The following is a 20,655-nucleotide window of genomic DNA, read 5'->3' as shown; positions in this document are numbered from 1 at the left end:
TTCAAGAACAACGGAAGAATAATACAGCTACAGGATGTTCTAATGGTGAACTCTCATTTATGAGTATTTTTCTTTTTCAACCATGTTCCAGTTTTGGAATATGGACTTAATTGATTTGTAACATTTCTATGGCTGACTCATGTTTCCAGAGTAATGGCACTAATCATACTGTAAATCAGAACTGGTCCTATATTTACTAGATGTGCTTGTAAAAATCTTTGAACACTTTTAAAAGACAGATTCTTAAGCTGGAAATCTTCCCACGTTTCCTTCTTGGTCACCCTATTTAATCAATAGGCAATATTAAAAACTTCACACTTTCTTCTAAAATCAAGCTAGTACTAAGTATTGATGCAATTGCTAATGCTAACTAACATTTCTGTCAGTCAGAAGCAGAGCACTGGAGTGATACTCTCTTGGTCCTGGAAAAGTGCTGAGGTAAATTAGCTGTCAAGATAAAACAGACATGTGTTCAACAAAAATGAGTTCTAATCTTACAACTTGTGTTTTCACTGCAATTATCATTATCGAAAGACATGAAGTTATCAGTACTTCCAGCATGAAAAAGGAAGGCTGTGTAGACATGTGATTATTGTCAAATATCAGGCAATTAAAAAAATAATATCAATAAACCATTTTCATGTAATTACTGAAAGTCATGTGGAATTTCCAGTATTATCTGCAACTAAGTCTATTCCTTCTCTGAGGTCTTATACTAAAGTGTGGGTGAACTGGGAGGATTTGGAAAGCGACAGCTTATTTGCCCTGGCTGTTGGTGTGTCTCAGCACAACTTTGATATAAAGCAAGCCAGTTCTAACCTCAGCTTTCAGGAACTGGGCAGTGAAAGCAGAACAAATAGTTTCAGCTTCAGCTTATCCAGGAACTCAAGAGGAATGAGTTCTGCTGTCAGTGAAAACTGCTCAAGCCAAACAAATTTAATTTTTCATCTGAATTTGAATGCAGACATGCACAAACTTGGCACACATGAGGCACAGGAAGTGTATGTTATTTCATGAATTTATCGTCAGCAGTAGCAGTGAGATACCCCTAAAAGCAATTTGTGGGTGCTTTAAATACACTCCAGCACTTGATCAGAACAGGACTGAAAGGTACAATGATATAAAATCAATCCTTCTGCCCCCCCTTGAAGTCTGATTTCAGTGGGATCAGAGTCAAGCCAGTCCATGGCATAGTTGAAATCTGTCGTAAGATTCAGGTCTGTCTGGACTACTGCTGCATTAGTCATGGATCTCTCTGGCCTCCCTTCTTTCCTCCTCTTCTGTGCCCACCCTGTCAGCAGAGCTTGTGTTACTGTTCTAAAGGTGCTCCTGCTTTAAAAAATTACCTCTGAGTTCTGTTTGCTTTTCCACAGGCATGGCTCCTACTGCAATCAAATCCTCCAAATCCAGTAGAACAGAACTGAATCTCTGAGAAGCCAAAGAATACTCTTGAATTTCCATCGTTCCCTGAAGCAAGCACCAGAGCCCAGCAAAGAAACATTTCTCACCTCAAAAGAACTGGCCAGGGAAGGGAGAGCTACATACCACAAATTGTCAGAAGGCTCGCATCTGTAGTACTTGTACTGTGGGAAGGAAGAGGGGAAAGAGGAGCAAACCGCTTCCCAGCATGACAGGATGATCAGAGGTGTGCCCTAAAGAGAAGGGAGTGCTTGATGCTCAGCTAGGTTAATCAGCTCTGATTAAAACACTTGGATGTACAGTCCAATGAATTCTGAGCGTGTCTGTCCATTTGTATGTCCAGCTCTGTCTGAGGTTACATCAGTTTAGCACAGCTGTCCAGTGGAAACTGCTGCACTGCAGCAATAAACAAACAAAGCCCCCGAGCTTTCCAGTCACTTGGGCCAACTGTGCCAGTTCCAGCTCAGACAGAAATAGGCTGATTTTGCATGGGAGGGGGTGCATCCATTCTGTATACTAACAAGTCATATTCCACAGTTCACATGGCTGTAAAATAATGTTACTAATTTATTTAGGGTGCCATGTTATTTGATTAAAGAAAAAATGCATTTTAATTCTATTTACATAATTCTTGTTTGCTGGTACACTGTGTAGCTTTAAGCAAGGAACCAAATTATTCTCAGACCAAAAATCATGAACTAGGACATCTTTTTTGATTAATATGATCTCTTGTTGCCAAATGCTTCACATTTGAAGTAATGGCTTAAATCTTGGCCGTGCTTCCTAGGTAAGTCTTTTCTCATAACCTCTTCAGAAAGTATTTTCAATCAGTCCTTTCACCGTATTAGAGCTTCATGTGTAGCTGGGAGACCAGATATTTGATATTTCACCACAAAAGACAAGGTCTTATTGTGGACTTCTCATTATGTAGCTACACTTGAATACAGGGGTTTGGTTTGGCACCCCCTTCTATTTTTTCTTAAATCAATTGTCTTGCTTGTTTTATTTCAAAAGTACTTTGCTACTGTTATTTCTGTAGGCACAGGGTAGAACAAAAAGGAAATTAAATACTGTCAGAAATAATGAGGGGTGCAATTAAATGCTGTCATGAGGAAAAAAATGAAGAAAGACTGCTTCAGGTTTTCTCTTTCCTTTCATATTTAAACTGAAAGTATCTGTTGGATAATTGGACAATTTGGCTAATGTCAGTCACCAGAAGCAGCTGAGTACTGCATGCAATAAAATAATGAAAGAAAAGTGGACTTCCATGCAAAATAACCAGCAAAACTCATATTCCACTTTAGCTCTTAAAACAGGACTTATGTGAAATTCAAAGGGTACATCAGTTTGTGGGAACAGTTCAATAGACTGAACTTCCTTTAAAAATCCAGGAGACAAAAAAAAAATCAAAATCCTATTTAATTCCTTTCCCATTTATAATTTTACCACCATATTACTTTGACTTCAGAGAGACAGAGGAACAGCCAAGCTGGAGTCTGCAAGTGGAGGTAGCACCATCACCATGATCAAAACATAGTGCAACACAGAAGTACTTCCCTGAGAGATCATTGTACCAGGGAGCTCTCATACAGATCTAAGAACTCCTGGTCAAGGCTGTACAGATCCCTTTTGCAGCTGATGACAATTAAAAAAAAGTTACAGCATAACAATCTAAAACAATGCATGTCTCCTATTTTCAGCAAATCAGAAGGATGATGTGTTTAATTTATTTTTGTTTCATTTATTTTCGCTTAATTTATTTTCAAAACAGTGGTTTTGAAAACATACTTCCAGATATTTAGTGGGTTTGTTTTCCTATCTGAAAAGCTTTGTTTCAAAGTGTTTCAAATACAAAACCTCGGAAATAGGAGATTACTTATTTTGACCAGAAAACCTTACCTATACTAGCAGTTATTTATGACATGCTTTCTTTCACCGTTTTTGTGAGCAAAGTTCTGACCAAGACATTTTTTTCAGTTCTGTTTCATTTTCATTTATTCCTTTCTGTAGATGCACAGTATCAAAATGTCAATATTTAGGTCCAAAACCCATTCAAGAATGCCAAGATGAAAGGATTCAACTCTATAACTTGACAAGTCACTTGCCTCTCCCTAACTTTTATTTAATGTGCCAAGTATTTGCTCTCTTGCATCACACACTGAGTTTGAATAGACACTTTGGGTGTCTGTAGAGCCAGACTGAGAAGTGGAAACGTGTCAGAGAAGTTAGATAGAACCATAGGATAGAATCAGAGAAACTTTAATGTTGGAAAAGACACTTAGGATCATTGAGTCCAGCTGTTAACCAGTACTGTGATGCCTCTGGCAGATTTCAAAATCTCTGAGAAAAGAGAAAGTATACAATGAAGGATAAATTTTTAAAGATAGCAAGAATTAGGTTCCTGTGTGTCATTTATGCATATAAAGAAATGGCTTCTTTCACACCATTCCCTGCTGCATTTCTAATACTGCAATTAAACAGCTAATGGCACTGTAACCTCACACCAAAAATGAAATGTAGTTATACTCATTGTTACTACATGCCTTTTACTTCCTTGGACAAGACTGTTTAACACAAAAAGATTTATTAGTTTCAATTAGCTGCTGCATCTCTCCATGGCTACCAGCATTTTGCTGACACCACAGCTTCATCTTCAGCTTCATTCATCCAACAGACACTGGAATGAAAAATACTGCCTACTTTTGCTCTAGCTGGCAGGACCCCTACCTTCAATCTGGAGATCTAAAACCCTTTTGTCCTCTCCTGTCGATGAAGAGACAATCTATTGCAGTGTAAGCTCTGTAAATGTTACTCAGCAAAACCAAGGTGATAGATTGCTTTACTTAGGTAGGATTTTTAAAATAATTAACTGGTTTTGGAGCCCAAACACCACTGACTTTCACTGGGATTTAGACAAAAATGAGTACTGGGGGGAATTCCACCTCAACTGGCTTTTTTTCTGCTGTGCTACAGAGCAATTTTTTATCTTTTGGGGGATGGGGAGAAATGTGGGCAGTCAAGAAAACAAACAAACAAACAAACAAGAACAAAAGTCCCAGGAGATTTTTAAAGAAAGCAAGTTGCTTTGGGAATAGCTGTTCTGAACAATTACTTATTTGAAAGTTTTTTAATACCACATTCAAAAGTTATCATTTAAATGTGTCCTTCCAGTTCCAAGAGAAAAAAAGCCTGCATGACAACACCCACCAAAATAAGTCTGCCAGAGAAGGCAGTGATTGCATGAGCTGCAGTGTGCAGTCCAGGAGCGTGTGCAGAGAGCATTTCTTCCAGAGTCTGCCTCCTTGCTGGAACAAAACCCCCAATGCCCTACCCATGCTGGTTCTCCTTGATAGTGCCCCAGTGATGCCTTACAACTGCTGAAAGATCCCCAAGGAAGATACTCAGATCTGTGAAACATGTCATCATGCCTCCTTCAGTTTGTTATCTGTTCTTAGGGAAATGACAGGCCCTGATCTACTTTATGAATCAATTAAAAAAAAAAAATAAAATCAAAACCACCACACCACAAAAAAACCTAATCAAAAAAACAACCAACCAAAAAAACCCCAATAAACAACAAACTTAGAAATTAATTCTATTACCATCACTTGTCTATGTTCTATGAGATTTTGAGGCATTTTGGAAGTTACTGTTATATTATCATATGGATGGCCCAGGCAGAGAAAAAACAACCACACCTCTGGCTTAATTCCTTTGTTAAAAAGGAAAATATATTTATGCCCAAATTGGTACATTGCTGAATCCAAAGATAAAATCTGTAGGAAATTTAAATGGAAAGTAGCATGTGTCTATCAGAAAACAAGTAATCTGTAATAAATTTTGTTGTCAGGAGCTCAGGTAAACACCCACATTATACATTTTAATACAACACTATTTAAACATGGAATAAATTACTCTAAGCCACAATGTATGCACACCCCTTTCTAGATAATAGACTGTCCTTTGTTATCAGCAGGTTTAAGTCTTCTCTTACATTTAAAGTTTCATTAATAGAGTCTAGTCATGGCTTACATATGTGATAAAACTTTTGTAAGTGTGAGAGCCACATGACTCGTTTCCATGTTTTACTCTTTACATATGCAGCAGTCTGACACTGCACTGATGCTGCTGGATATTTACTTTTGCAGTTCCTCCAAACAGCTTGCTCTGAGAGACGGTAGAATTTGTCCATCTTTCCCTTCACAAGTGGGAAAGGGATACAGATGCCATTCCTACAAAGCTACAGGTCATATGGAATCTAACACTAGAAGGCAAAGAGAATCCAAGTAAAGAAATCTTGTCTTCACTTGGACGTCCAAAAAACAAAATTTCTATGTCAGATTCAGCAACTGATCAAAAGAATTGTTGTGTTGCTGTTTTTAAGGTTAACATTGCTGATATACAGAGACTACACACAGTCTAGATGCAACTTCATCCAGTATTTTGTGAAGAGAAATCTAAATGCTGGCTCTCTTCTTATTTCAATCAGTAGCTAACAATAAGTTCCTTCTTTTCTGTCTAACAGGATCTTTCCCTTCGTCCTTCTCCAGTTGCAAGAAAATAGTGGCTGGGACATGGGTGTTTTATTTCATTCTGTAACAAGTCTCTAAAAGAGTGCAATTGCTGTGCTCTTAGATATTTAGATTAATAAATCTGTCAAGATTTTTAAATTCCCAGGGGATGTTTTTTCATATTATTATTTTTTGTACAAGGCAAAGAACAAAGAAGACTTCATCTAGCTTAAGGAATACAGGCATTATTATAAAACAAAAAAACCCCTCAAACATAAATCTCACCTTTGCTACTGGCACATGTCTGACCTGAGGATGCAGCTATTGTGGAAGCTGATGAAATCAGCAATGGCTGCAACTTCTGCCCACTGAGGGCTTAGAATTTGACACTTGTGACAGGCAGACAGTGACCAAAATAATGGAATGAAAGGGTTACACCACCCTATGGCACTTACAGCTGCTGTTTTCATGCAGGTAAACAGCAGCAAGGCCAGCAAGCCCTGGACTGTGCCACTTCCTTCCTTCCACCAGAGACCTTGGGAAGGAGTTCTGCTAATGGTGACAGGATGGAGCTGGGAACAAGTCTTTCCATCTGATATTTCCTTCACTCTGTATGTACACATCTCTGTAGAAGAAAAATCTATAGAAGCCACACAAAAATCAGAATCTGGTTTTTAACACATAATTATTAGTCCTAAGTGCTAAATCAACATCATTAAATACAATTCTATTTTTATCAAGCAACAGATACCCTTTCAGTCTTTTTTTTTTTTAAGAAACATTTTTTTGCCTTAAGTTCTTGTGTTTGGTCTGTAGCCAGAGGAAATTATTTTGGGAAAGTGTAAGGTCACTTGGACAAGAGATCCCTGGGAAAGTGGACTTAAAAAAAAAAAAAGAGGTGTTGTCACTTGTCACTTCAGAAAAAAAGATTGCTTTCCCTCACTCTTTTCTTGCTTACAAGCATATCTTCAAAACCTGGGTTAGAAGACAAACTCTAAAGATTACCTTTTTTATTATGTAAGAATGCACAGGATTTTCTCTCATAAGGAAAACCACAACTTTTGGACATGATCACCAAACAACCCAGACTACGACTTCTCCATCATGGAGCATTTAGCACTTTCCTACTATGTCACCCCTGTACATATAATTTGGAATTAACATCACAGACATTTTCACTCACAGAGGGTTTTTTATGCATGGGAACAGCCTATATTAATATCTAGCTATCAAGACAACAGAAACTTCCCAGAGAAAGACCTCTTCCACATCCACCACAATTCTACCACACAAGACACAGAATTCCACAATTTGTGTAACCCATTTCACAGAAGGGGACAAAAGGAATCATGTCTGAGAAGTATTTTCCCTTCCTCAGAGAAACCACACATGCCTTCTATCACCTGTCTGCCCCTTGCACATGTAGCACAGAGTTTCAGCTACAGTCAATACAGTGTAATTCAAATTTACCTTGACTGTGCCAGATACCACCTTACAAGAGCCATCTAAAGACTTAAGTGCCACTCAGTCCTCTCCAGGTTTTTATAAACACTGTGCCTGAAATATCTTCCTTTATGGGCTATTTTAGACCAACAAGGAAAAGAATGCAAAGTATTTCTATTTCTTACCCAGAAAACACAGCGTGCCTAGTTAGTCCTTCTGCAGGAAGGGCCAGCTTGACGCCTTCACTTGGTGGCATCTCTGGCATTCCGACACAAGGAAAAAGTCAACTTTTCTTTCTAACTATTTATAACAATTTATTGTGTTTGGGCTAGGAAATTGCAGTTCAGTGTAGATAAGGGCTTCAGGCTCTGAGAGGTTTAAATAGACATGGAATCTGACATGGAATGGATTTCAGTGCAGACAAGGAAGGATGAAGGTACAAGACACATATATGGCATATGAGCATCTTATTCTTTCTACTGTATTTCTAGCACATGTGAAAAGGATAAAACAAATAACATTTCCAAGCCCCCTGAGGCGGTTCCTAGTGATAGGCCTACTATCAGTAGGGGAGTGTCTCACAGGCACCAAAGTGGACAAGACAATACAGCTGGGAAAGGCTTCCCTGTTATCCCCCAGCAAGTGGGACACACGATTCTGTCCAGAGCAGAGCCCACTGAGAAGCCAGGGTACACTCAGAGAAGTGAGTAACACTATTTGTTTTGTAACTGTGCCACAATATTACATCATACCCCTTACTAACCATCTTATATTGCCCTTACATATAATTTTCCTACATGCTCAGTTCTGTGGTTCAGGCTCAGCAGTGAACACCCATATATCTAAGTGTACCTGCACTGCAGCTGTGATAGAAGCTCTGCAAATAACCCAAATGTACAGAAGTTCAAGTATTTTTCTCTCTTCTGAATACTCACTGGTTTAACTACATTTTCAGTGACATTTTCACTGTTGTAATGATTCCATAAACACATTTTTAGTATTCTTGCCAGGGCTTTACTTGTACTAAGTGTTTGCATGTGTATATATTTTGTGTATGCTAGTTTTTATAATAAACTTTCCAGTGTACTATTCCTTCAGACTTCCTGATGGTCAGGAATGGCTGTCCTACACTGAGAGTTTTTTTTTGTATGAGGCTTTTCAGTAACACAAAAACTTATATCCAGAGGAACTAATTGACTCAGTGTTTGTTTTGTCAGCTTCCTCCCTGTCTTAATCAGGCTTCTATACCCATTACTGTGCACAAATATAAACTCCAGGTGTGAGTCAGAGTACATGCCACAGGCCACTTCGCGAGCCTGCGGTTATGGATGTGATCAGGTATCCTGCACTTTGGCTCACAGACCAGGATATTTCACCCAGAGAGTAGTGGATATTGGATGAGGCCCACAGATTATTATCTGGAAAAAAATGACAGCCAAAAAGGGTTATAGTAGGTGCCCATAAAATCATGACTGTTACAGGGAAATTATGATCATTCTTCATTGTCTTTTCCACAAGAATTATAGGGCAAAGTTGTTGCTCCAATTCAAATTCTTTGGTGGCTCTGGCAGCAATAAGAAAAGTTTAAAGCATTTGGAAAACCATAATCTGTTTCAGAAACATATGTGCTAGAAGCTCTCTGGAGAAAACTGACATGATTCTGTCCAGTCACAACATAGGAATGGTTCCTTACAGTTTCTCTTTCACATAGGGGAGTGAGACTTCACACAACAGGTAATATCACATAATTAGCAAGTAGTGCAGATTTGTAACTGGGAAGCCTCCACAGCAGTTAAAGCCCCATTGTTCAGCTGGGCATGTACAATAAGATCTGGTCCATGTCTCCGTTGTTCTTTATAGAGATTTTTTTGCCCCTTTTTCCCCTCATTTAATCACTATTTCAGACATTTTAGTAAATTATTTCAGATTTTACTCCACGTAGTGCAATAGGAAATGCAACATTTTGTTTGTGTTCTCAGGTAGCACAAGGTATCTTTTGTGATGCATGCAAGAGAGAAAATGATAGCAACAAAACAGTGGGGAAGGAGACCAGGAGGGAGGAAGTTGGATAAGAAAGAAAAAAAAACCCTCCAAACAAACTGATGGCAGACCATTGGAATTACCCTCCTCTTGCCTAAAATATATTCACTTCTCTCTTAACTACAGATTATAGACTTAGCATTGCTTTAATTTCTATATGATGGTTTATTCCTCACCATCCTCTTTGGATTTTATATGAAGACTTCTTTATCTCTGGGAGGAATCATTAAGGAAATAGCTGCCCTTGTTTCAAAATGTCCAGAACTTTGATCTGCACTTACAGTCTCCATCACATGGGCAATAAGAATCTAGATTTATACTTTGCTCATTGGTGGCCCTAAAAAGCCAACAGGATGGAATGCTCTCTCTTTGGTCTCCTTTCTTCCCTTTGCAGAGGCACCTTCTGGGTGTTGTGGAACAGGTTCACTCTCCCAGACCCTGAGATGTGGCCCCTCTGTACGGCCTGCATGTTTTTCTCAGTCCATAGTAATCCTTCTGAGACCCTGCAACACATGTGCAGCCCAAATCTCTCTTCTCAATGATTCTTTATTGCTTATTTAACTGTATTTACACCAATTTTAATTTACTACCCATTTTCCTCTGAGTATACATCACCTCTCCCTAACAAAATGTTAAAGCATCAGTTTTAAGTTAATAAAAAACTGAATCACAGATACAACTGAAAGTTCAAATACATTTTCAAAGAACGTAAGTTTGAACAGGTCATGAGACAGATTCTCCAAAGAAATGTCTAAATTTATGGCATAAACAAGGGTGCAACAAGTTTGTTTTTAAAAAATGTTTTCTTTGACAGTGTTTGATTGGCAACAGACAAACCACAAGACAGTTCAATTAAATAGGAAAATGTCTAACTTATGTTGTTCTACTAAGAGATCTCCACAAGCAGTCACACACATGAACACAGTAACTCTGAACCACAGAAGTTTATCATTTACTTTATTCTACAAATTAAGAGAGTATTGGATCATGATTCAGAAACAAATACAGGGCTCTGTAAATTTTTTTATAATTATTTACTATCTTCTAATACTGGTCCTAATTCCCCATTTTACACCTGTATGCCTCACAATTAGGCTATAATAAGAAAAGCATGGTTTTGCAGTACCCCACTCATCTACTGGAAGTCTTCACATTAGCTAAGACCCAGGATTTGCACACCAAGTCTGCTTTCTTCTCTAGCTAAAAGCAGCAGTGCAGCAGCCATCAGTAGAATCAAACTTATTATCTAGGGGATTAATAAATTGCTCTCCTAACATCTATTTTCTTAACTTACTAGGATAGCAATCTGATTTTTTTGGAGGGGTGAAATCCCTTCAGGACAAAGAGGGAAACTGAAAAGTAGGGGAAAATGTCATTTAGAAACTGTAACTTTTTTTTTTCTTAGTATTATGGGATTTATTTGATTTCTGTGATACTGAAAGATAATGTGAAGTGGGACAGTGTTTCTGTACTATCTTAAAATATAATTTGGAAAAGACCTTTGGCACATATTTTCTTTTCCAAGAAACACATAATTCTTTATTAACAGGTCTGCCAACAAAGGGCATAAACTGGAAACAACGGACAACTGGAAACATATAGAAACATACAGAAGTAGATGGACATGGGAGACAACAGAAAACAACCACACTTTTTAAAATTATATTTAATGTGAGAGGAAGTAATGTGAAACATGAGGATTGAATACATGGGAAAACCTGGAAATGTTAATGCTGAATTATTTAGAGGGAAAAATAAATACTGAGTGTGGCTGGACAGTTAATAGGAATAAATTAGGTCATTTTAGTTCAGAATTGATCCCTGAATGATCAGCATTCAAAATTATTTTAGTAACTTTTTAGTGTGAGAATATTCCACTTTATAGACTACACACAAAATTTTCATAATCACAATGTCCCTAAGTACATACATGCAATGAAACATTTAGAGTGTTTGATACTGATTCTCACACTGGATAACTCCCAGTGCAATACAGAAGTCTCTGAATTTGGCTGTACAGATGTTCCAACACAAACAGACTAGTTGAGATCCTTCTCCAAATAAAGAATTTATATGACAGCAAATTCTGCTTTTTGTTAATCCAAATTTTGACCTTTTATTCATTTGTCTCTACCTCTTTGTAATGTGTTTTTACATGCTCCTGAAGGCTTTTAGTGTTCCCCCTAAACTTTTTCTTTCAACCAAACTACCCAAGCTCTTCTACATTTCTCATAGGTAAGAAGTCACAGACCATTGTCATAATTTTCCCTGCTGTATCTGAATCCTCCGCCTTTACAGAATCTTATCTTTAGAAGCTGGTTGCCTGAAGTGGGCCCTTGTCAGCTCTGTGAAGAATAGGAATAGTTTCTTATGTAGAAAGACACCTTTCTGCAGAAACAGTCACGTTTTAAAAGTACTGTGTGTTATGTGAACAAACAAATGCAAATAGAGAGAAGGTGGCACCCCAAATATTCACATGGTAAAAGCCAGAATGGGTCTTTTATAGTTTAAACAAACTAATTTTCTGTCTCTGGATATCCATAATCTATGTTTTTATTTTGTTCAAAAATAAATATATTTCTTTCGTATTGTTAAGCATCAACTGAATGACAATCAACAGGAACACACTGAACTCAATTCACTGCTGCACAGGTATTAGTCCATGCCAGTTTCTTAGGAAGTTGTTGAGTAAAAATTCAAATACTCCACCTGAAGAATAGCAGGATGTTTAATAGTTGGGGAGCTAAATTAAGAGCTATAAGCTACCTCTCTAATGACCCACTATTAAGTTTTTTTACATCCACCGAGTATAGCAGAGCTATATATGTATATGCATACATAAAAACCCCCACGCCCCCCAATGCTAAATGAAATAATTACATGGAAACAACACTCAAAACCTATGTTCATTCTTATTAAAAGGTCACAGATTCTTTCCTCATATATAGTATAATTTATTCTCAATTGTCTTAGGAATGTGGAAAATATTATGACATGAAATGTAATTTGGGAGCATTAAGAAAGTTAAATGTTTATATTCAGTAAATGCCCTTGATCCTTCTGTAGCCAGTGTGCACAGAGCATATATTTTAAAACTAGACTGAAATATAACTGCATTCCCATTTTACTTACTAGCCAATCTACAGAGTGTCACTGGTTCCCAACTCTCATTTTTAAGTAAATAAATTAATACATATGCTGGAAGTTCCTCCACCAGACAGTCACGCTTGGAATACATTGTTCCCTTTCCTAAAGTTCAGTCAAACAAGGAAAACAAAAATCTCTTGAGGACCCTCCTATTTCCCTCTTCTCATAAGTCTGGAAAAAAATACGCTGAAGGAAAATGAGCTCAGATTTGTACATGAGGCCTTCTTTTTTGATTGACAGTGAATATTATATAGGTATGTTGATGTTAGGGCTTTTTGGCAGAATTTCTACAGAACATAAATGTTATACAGAAATTCTTCCTGAAACAGTTGAGTAAATATATTGGAGCCGCACAGCACCTTTCCAAAATTTGCCCTTTTAGTAGTTTATAGGGATATTTTTTTTTTTTTTTAATGCAAGATATTCATAAATTTGTTGGCAAAGTTTACCAAAATTTTGGCAATTTCAACAATGGAACTATGACCCATTGCAGGAATCTTATTTACAAAAATAACCCCCAACAAACCAACAAAAAGAGCAAAAAGCACTGTCTAATAAGAAAATAAATTAATAAGACATTTCTGAAGTATAGCCATATTTGAATCTTCAAGTTGTAATTTTGGAAAGTTGTGAACTCTCAAAAAAAAGTTATGAAAAATATAACAGGATCAGCAAATTTCTGAAGTGTTATCTGACATTGGCTCTCTCTTGTCTCCCTCTGTGGATTATTCCACAGTCAGAAGCTTTGATCAAGTCCTCTTCACTAGTTCTCATGAGCTTCACCCTGAAATTTACTGTTCCAGAATCATAAAGTTGGTCTACAGAGACACTGCACAGCATGGAAACTGGTCCTCACAAACTGAACACCATGTAAAGATAAATGAAATCACTTTTTGCTGTTACCACACCATGGCATTTGCTATTACTGTACTACTTCACCACCTGCAGTATAGAGGGAAGAAAAAAAATAAAATGTTTTTTGCTGGGCAGAGGAATTGAGTTTGAGGGTAGAGTGTAAGACAAAAAGTGGTAAGAAACTTTAAAACAATCTTTAACAAATGGTGATAAACCTAGACTCCATTAAAAAAGAATGCATTACATAGCCTTCAAACTGCCTGCAAATTCATCCCAGTTTGACTTCTTTTATTTTCCATAATTAAAGAAACACTAACAATTTTCATTTGCTTCAGGCAACATGACTGATTTCAAAATACATCCAACTGCACCCTCAGTCAGTTAAGAGACAACAACAAGTCAGTGAGTGTTGATCTGCTGGAGGATAAAAAGGCTCTGCAGAGGGGTCTGGACAGGCTGGATTGATGGGCTGAGGTCAATTGTATGGGATTCAATAAAGTGAAGTGCCCAGTCCTCCATTTGGGTCAGAACAACCCCAGGCAGCACTACAGACTGGGGAAAGAGTAGCTGAAAAGCTGCCTGGCAGAAAAGGACCTGGGCGTGTTGGCTGACACATGAGCCAGCAGTGTGCTCAGGTGGCCACGAAGGCCAATGACATCCTGGTCTGTATCAGCAATAGCGTGGCCAGCAGGAGCGGGGCAGGGATTGTCCCCCTGTACTCGGCACTGGTGAGGCTGCCTTGAGTCCTGTGACCAGTTCTGGGCCCCTAAATTCAGTGAAGACATTGAGGTCCTGGAGCCTGTCCAGAGAAGGGCAATGAGGCTGAGGAAGGGTCTGGAGCACAAGTCTTATGAGGAGTGGCTGACGGAGCTGGGATGTTCATCCTGGAGAAAAGTATGAGAGGGAACCTTATCACCCTCTACAACTGCCTGAAAGGACGATGTAGTGAAGTAGGGGTTGGTTTCTTCCCTCAGATAACTAGTGATAGGATAAAAAGTAATGGCCTTAAATTGTGCCTTAAATGTATTTATTTATTAGGTTATTAGGGGAAAAAAATCTTCATGGAAAGGATTCAAGGTAAAGCCCTGGAAAAGGCTGCCCAGGGAAGATGCTGAGTTGCCATCCCTGGAGGTATTTAAAAGATGTGTAGATGTTGCACCTGGGCACATGGCTTGGCAGTGCTGGGGTGGACTTGATGATCTGAGAGGTCTTCTCAAACTGAAGCCATTCTGTGATTCTGTGTTCTTCCAGCAGTGCACTTTTGAGGTGCCAGCAGAAGAAGAGCTCAACACATGTTGTGATTTTATTCTCTAATACTAAGCAAACAAATTAGTATGAAAATGTTCTTGAAGAAAAATTATGGAGAAAACCAACTGATAGTTCCAAATCATTAACAAAGTACATATAACAATGTCCTCCTCATCCAAAACTACTCATCATAACAGCCTGAGAAAATGCAGTCATGGTATTTCCTCCACCACCAGAAATCCTATGAGAAACTTATTTCCAGCATCTCTGACTTCCGCTTACTATCCAAACCAAAAAGCAAACAAGGACTTAGACCCAGAGTTTCTATGGAATGGATATCTGGTTAGACAACATTTTATCAGGCAAAATTGTGATTAACCACGGAACAGACATAGGGGTGCAAGATAGCACATTTGACAGCATTTTACATCAAATTTCTCTTCGCTGAGTGGTTCTTTGTCCAGAGCTACCTCAGTTTTGTTGCATGGTAAGAATATGCAGCGTTATCAAGCCACAGCTGACTTGCCAAACCTTCTATAGTCCACTGTGTACACACAGTTCACTTCTGAACATCTCTGGGAGGAATTACTCTAGAACTGTTGCTGGGAAGCCTAATGGAGCTACAGAGAACTGACATCATCAGTTTAGAAAATCAGAACAAAACACAAAAAAAACCCACCCATAAATATACAAACAAAAGGCTTCTTTAATTCACATAAACTTCATCTGATGTCTTCAGGACAAAATGATTTTGGCTTAGAGCTTATTCAAATGTTAACAGTAACATACAAACATTAAACTGTTTGAGAAAAAGTAACATTTGTTCACTCCATCCAGTCCAACATAAATAGAAATAAATGCTTTAAGGACCTTTGCATTTGGATGAAGTAGAAAGGCTTTCACATAACATGCTATGCTGAGAGTTAAAGCTTCAGTAGTTCAGCCTGCCTTTTCTTGCAAGTGCATGAATGACAGATGCTAGAAGAGTTCTTGTTCTTTTTTAAAATAAACAACCCTGAACCAAGCACTCACAGAAATAAAACAATGTCAAGTTCTCTATACTTTTAATAGTTTGTAATACTGAGTTCAGACATGGAGATGGGACTATAAGCAGTTTGATAGTCTAAAAGTATTCTAGTGCAAAAGAGCCACATTGTTAGAATAGCATAAGTCTACATATCTCCCAGAGGAGAATGTCGCATCTGTACTAGACGCATTACTCTCCTCCTCTGGCAGTGGAAGCATACTGTTATTAAAAAGATAAGATAATTATGGATGTCTCACCTCCCTGACATTAATATAACTGGTCTGCACTAGGAGAAAAATTCTGTGAAAGAACATGAAATGTTCTTTCCTTTTACTGACCTTTTACAAACTTTTCATCCACAGCAGAACTTCTTTTGCTGTAGCTGCTGCCCAGTAGCAATTATTTCAGTGGCTTTCTGCAAAACATCAGACACAAGCTGGACAGAGCACTCATGTGTTCTTCATGATCTTGCTAAGATGAACTCAGAGGATTTGTTTCCATAGTTGACTACTCTTTTATAGGCTCACTAAAGGACTTAGCTCTTAAAAAAAGAGGAGGGCAGGGGAGGGAAGGAAGAAAACTAAAGTAGGGGAAAAAAACCTTGTGTTGGTCCTTCACTTCCATGAACTTAGTTAGTGTATGATTCTTGGGAACAACATTGTTTAATGTCTACACTAAAAGAAAGCAATGGAAGCACTGAACTGTGAATCAAAAATCACTAACTTGCAACTTAACTTATTGCAACTTAATATATAATAAAAATAATGGAACTGATGAAAGATCTGCAAATGGCACTGAGCTGACAGGCTCTTTGTTAAACACTCCACAGGCCATGCTCTGATCTAACATAGCAAAGCAAGAAGACTGAAATAGAATGAAGGACTGAAAAGCAACTCTCCCAGAATCTGTGACCACTGTCCACCATGTCTCTGCTCAAGCTCCTATTTTTCCACAGTACAAGAGCAGAAGCTGGCCTACTTCCTTCACACCACATTCTCAGGAGTTAGAATGACAAATACTGTATGTCCTCCAGCACTAAAATTTGACACAATTTGAAGAAAATGAGGGTTGTTGCTACAAGATCTATTTTTGCCAAGACTAAATATGCAATAGAACTTGCTTTCCCTAGTCCTAAAAAGAAAAATTGTTATGATGTTTGGAATCAAATTCCTATGGTTTAGTGATTTTTTCATAATATTAGACAGTTTGAACATTAATGAAGATAAAAAATTTAATTCTGTCTCTATACAACTTTTTTTGGTGCAGAAGGGAAAAGAATTTATTAATGACATAACTATGATATCAAAATAGTGCATTATTTCAAAACTGATTAATTGTGTAGTTATGAAGTGAGCAATTACCTGTGAGATAAGACATAAGACCCATGTGGTAGAGATGGATTAGAAAACCTGAACATTTCTATTCAAGTTCTGTTTCATTCCCTTTTTAACTTCAGTGTCACTGGGCCAAATATTTCCTTTGATCATAAATATATTTTCCCAAGGATGCTATATTTCATTTGAAACAGAGCACAAATTATCTTTCTAAAATAATAAAAGAAAGAACCTTACACAATCTTTTGGCAGAAAGTTTTAAAAGAATATACATATCATACAGACAAAATGTGTGCCCCTTGGCTTCATTAAACAAAATTTTAAGAAGCTTGTTTAAAAGAAAAATATTCAAAATGCACACACAGAATGCATAATACTGCCACCAAGCACATTCTGGTGGAACTGAACACAAGTCTTATTTAATCCTGAATCATGTGTTAAAAGGTTATGACTTCCATGTTTTATCTTGGTTACTTCTCAGAAATGGACAAACACTAGATTTGAATACAGGGACAATTTATCAGCTTAGATCATCCTCTGGGCCAATGTCCCAATCTCTGAAATGCAGATGAATTGACACCCATCTAATCTGAACTCCTGTACAATATCACCTGAGTGGAAACTCAGTATTTTTGTATAATGACATAGGAATACAGCATAATTAGGGATATTAGATCTTTAATGGAATCAATTCCTGCTTGAAAAAGGGTCAGCCATGAAGTCAGACCATGCTTCTCGAGGTTTATCCACTTGGCTCTTGAAAGCCTCCAAGGATGGAGCCTGAACAGCTTCACCAACAACCAGCTCTGCTGCCTGATTGCTTTTGAAGGGAAATAGCGTTTCCTTATATCCAGACACAACCTCCTTTTTTTCAACTTAGGCCTGCTGTGTCTTTCCACCACCATGGAGCCCATCTCCATCTTCTTAATAACTTCCCCTTAGGTACTGGAGGCAGCTGTTTGACAAACCCCCAAACCCGACTGTTGCCAGGCTGGACAAGCTCTGTTCCAGCAGCCTGACCTCCAAGTGCAGGGGCAGCAACCCTGGAGATAACATCAGTGCCCCCCCGCTCACCCCCATGCAGTTCACTGGCATCTTTCTTGCACCAGGACTAGACATAATCTTCTAAATATGGCCTAGTAAGTGCTGAGTAGAGGGGGATAATCATTTTCCCAAGCTACTGGCTGTCCTCCTGTGATTACAGTCCAAGATAATGTCCTTCTTTGCTGCCACAAACTACTACTGGCTCATGTTCAGTTTGCTGTCTAGCAAGACTCTCCCCGTTTTAGCTAAATTGATTCCCCAGTCAGTGAGCTCATAGATTTTATATATTCAATTGGGATAATGCTGTATCATACACCTTCCAGAAAAACTGCAAGCTTTAAGCTAACATTGCAAAGAGTTGCCCCATCAAAAAAAAAAAAAAAATGTTATCTTTTTTCCCGTTTTGGTGTGGCAAGCATCAACATCAGCTAGAGAATCTCAGTGGAAATTCCAGAGCTGACACACAGATAAAGGAATTCAGTAAATACAGGAGATAAATGATGCATTTGTAGGCTGGATTGATTGATACTAACAGCTTTGGACTGCATTCCCTTTTCACTGATGGACATTATAACAGAATCAACACAGTCAAGACATACCAAATGGCATTAGTTACAGCTACAGTATGTCTGTATCAATTATTTTTCTTTTTTCAATTCTGCCTCTATCAGGTGACATGCTAAAGAATGAACTTTGTAATACTGGAACAAACATTGTTTGAGGTAGACATGTGCTTTCTCCACAGACAGGCTGACAGGCAGTTAGGCCCTGGATCTTTGCTCATCTACAAGATCTGCATTTTCAAAAGATATCCTGATTTTGTAACCTACACTGGATGGCATACAGTGGTTTTGTAGCCAGACCATCTGACTGGCACTAATCTACAGATACAAATGTGAAAGGCAGTATCAGACAGATTCTCAGTATCATGCAGAGAAAACTTAGAACTGTTCACTCTTTCCCATTACTCTCTCCTCTAAGTTTATGAATCTACTATTAAAAAAAAGCCACCAGCCAACAATACTCTATAAAAACTGCAACACTGTCACATTTAATCTTTAAAAGGCAAACTTGCTGGAAAGACTTTGAATAAAACTTACAATGACGGGAAGCATGACAGAAGACAGAATGTTGCCTGAAACCACAGGTTAATAAAATATACCACTGGTGAAATTGAGACATTGTTTGTGTCTGTGGTCCAACAGTCCTACACTCAAGTTAAGATGAAAAGAAGAATATATTTACACGAGGGTTGCATAGGGTAACAGAAATTTACCTGTAGCCTGTTCAGTATATTTTTCTATTAACAACCATCAAAACAAAACCCTCAAATGTTTTCCTCTTTCCTGAATCATGAATTTTTTACATTTATAGCTGAAATCTGGAAGTGTTACCTTTTACCTCACAAGGCTGCTGTTGCCTGTATTATCCCACTTTATGTTAGGAGGTCTCCTTCTAATACTTTTTGGGTTGTGTTTAAAAACAATGTTGACACCTTTACCTTGATAGCTAATCTTCTGCCATCACCATGCTATCTAACTGCTATCTCCTCCTTTGATAATATTGCCAAACAGCAAGTAGCCACCTATGCTGCTGTGGTGCTACATAAATGGTCATTGATTTCCAAAGGTTCAGCCTCCCAGTCCATCCATGGTTATTCTCTCCACTACCAACACAATATTTTAGCTCTGTCGCACTTGGGGAAAACTGGGAGTAATCAATTCCTTTACAGAACAAATGCAGGAATTTTGGCTCATTTTCTTTTAAAAGACCTAGAGTGAAATACATGTCAGTTGTACAGCTATAGTTTTAATCTGTCTCTTAAGGATGATGCCACTTCTTTTCATAATTGCTCTTTGCCATATACCTTGTATGCCAGAACTAATTTAATTTAATAGAAGACTCTACTACTAAATAAATTTATAGAAGACTCACTGAAAAGAAAATGTGCATTATTCTCAAAAGTGTGATAAAACCATCTGTCCCAGTTTGAGTACTTCATGAAACTGACTCCCTTACTAGCAGTTCTGTTCTGCACTATGGGTGTAGCCCTATAAGCACCTGATACAGATTTTGGAAAGGACAGGCTGCCTCAAACAATTCTTTGAAGCTCATGGCAAACCAATCTAGGTATTTTGAGGCAAGAATATAGTAAGAGGGCTAGAGCACTGGAGGGTCATATTGAAAAAGTAGCTTTATTTTTAAAAGGCAGATGGAAACTGAAATTTTGGACATCACTCCTGGTCATAGGAATATGACAACCTTTCCTGCCATGTGTCCACTGAATTTCCTGTCCAGCCTGGCAGTGTGCCCTGAAATCCAGTTGATCATATGATGAGCTGATTCAAGTTTCCCACGCATATTTTGGTAAAGTTTCATCTACTAAAAGTCTCATCAGGGAAGATAAGTGCTGCAGTGACCAGAAACCCACAGGTCCCAGGACAGGGCAACCATGGGTGTGTATACAGACTGGGGAACAAGAGGCTGGAAAGCAGCCCTGTGGAAAGGGATCCCTGGGGTCCTGGTCCATGGAAAGTTGAATCTGAGTCAGCAGCACCCTGGAGCCAGGAGGGCCAACCCTGTCCTG

The sequence above is a fragment of the Pseudopodoces humilis genome, chromosome 2 (genome assembly GCF_049639895.1).
Source record: "Pseudopodoces humilis isolate 2021_Gansu_Grassland_sample_001 chromosome 2, ASM4963989v1, whole genome shotgun sequence".
Classification (NCBI taxonomy): domain Eukaryota; kingdom Metazoa; phylum Chordata; class Aves; order Passeriformes; family Paridae; genus Pseudopodoces; species Pseudopodoces humilis.
The sequence above is the reverse complement of the archived record's forward strand: the minus strand, read 5'-3'. Positions refer to the sequence as shown.